This window comes from Mandrillus leucophaeus, unplaced genomic scaffold, assembly GCF_000951045.1.
Source record: "Mandrillus leucophaeus isolate KB7577 unplaced genomic scaffold, Mleu.le_1.0 Scaffold117, whole genome shotgun sequence".
NCBI lineage: Eukaryota > Metazoa > Chordata > Mammalia > Primates > Cercopithecidae > Mandrillus > Mandrillus leucophaeus.
In genome coordinates, this window is record NW_012099987.1 from 3621672 (window position 1) to 3622950 (window position 1279).

The 1279-nt window shown below is 40.3% G+C and overlaps 1 protein-coding gene across 2 annotated transcripts in view; it reads left to right on the plus strand.

Annotated features, from left to right (window-relative positions):
* Positions 1-1279, plus strand: part of R3HCC1L (R3H domain and coiled-coil containing 1-like) — a 105743-nt gene that overhangs the window by 32161 nt on the left and 72303 nt on the right. The window lies entirely within an intron of this gene.

Consider the following 1279-nt stretch of genomic DNA (forward strand, 5'->3'; position numbering starts at 1 on the left):
GCTTGGTAGATCTTCCTCCATCCCTTTATTTGGAGCCTGTATGTGTCTCTGCATGTGAGATGGGTCTCCTGAATATAGCACACTGATGGATCTTGACTCTTTATCCAATTTGCCAGTCTGTGTCCTTTAACTGGGGCATTTAGCCCATTTACATTTAAGGTTAATATTGTTATGTGTGAATTTGATCCTGTCATTATGATATTAGCTGGTTATTTTGCCCGTTAGTTGATGCAGTTTCTTCCTATCATTGATGGTCTTTACAATTTGGCATGTTTTTGCTATGGCTAGTACTGGTTGTTCCTTTCCATGTTTGGTGCTTCCTTTAGGAGCTCTGGTGGTGACAAAATCTCTCAGCATTTACTTGTCTGTAAAGGATTTTATTTCTCCTTCACTTATGAAGCTTAGTTTGGCTGGATATGAAATTCGGGGTTGAAAATTCTTTTAAGAATGTTGAATATTGGCCCCCACTGTCTTCTGGCTTGTAGAGTTTCTGCCAAGAGATCTGCTGTTAGTCTGACGGGCTTTCCTTTGTGGGTAACCCGACCTTACTCTCTGACTGCCCTTAACATTTTTTCCGTCATTTCAACCTTGGTGAATCTGACAATTATGTGTTTTGCAGTTGCTCTTCTCGAGGAATAATCTTTGTGGCGTTCTCTGTATTTCCTGAATTTGAATGTTGGCCTACCTTGCTAGGCTGGGGAAGTTCTCTTGGATGATATCCTGAAGAGTGTTTTCCAACTTGGTTCCATTCTCCCCGTCACTTTCAGATACACTAATCACATGTAGATTTGGTCTTTTCACATAGTCCCATATTTCTTGGAGCCTTTGTTCATTTCTTTTTACTCTTTTTTCTCTAAACTTCTCACTTCATTTCATTAATTCGATCTTCAATCACAGATACCCTTTCTTTCACTTGATTGAATTGGCTACTGAAGCTTGTGCATGCATCACGTAGTTATCGTGCCATGGTTTTCAGCTCCATCGGGTCATTTAACGTCTTCTCTATGCTGTTTATTCTCCTTAACCATTTGTCTAGTCTTTTTTCAAGATTTTTAGCTTCCTTGCGATGGGTTTGAACATCCTCCTTTAGCTTGAAGAAGTTTGTTATTACCACTCTTCTGAAGCCTACTTCTGTTAGCTTGTCAAAGTCGTTATCCGTCCAGCTTTGTTCCATTGCTGGCGAGGAGCTGTGATCCTTTGGAGGAGAAGAGTCGCTCTGGTTTTTAGAATTTTCAGCTTTTCTGCTCTGGTTTCTCTCCATCTTTGTGGTTTTATCTAC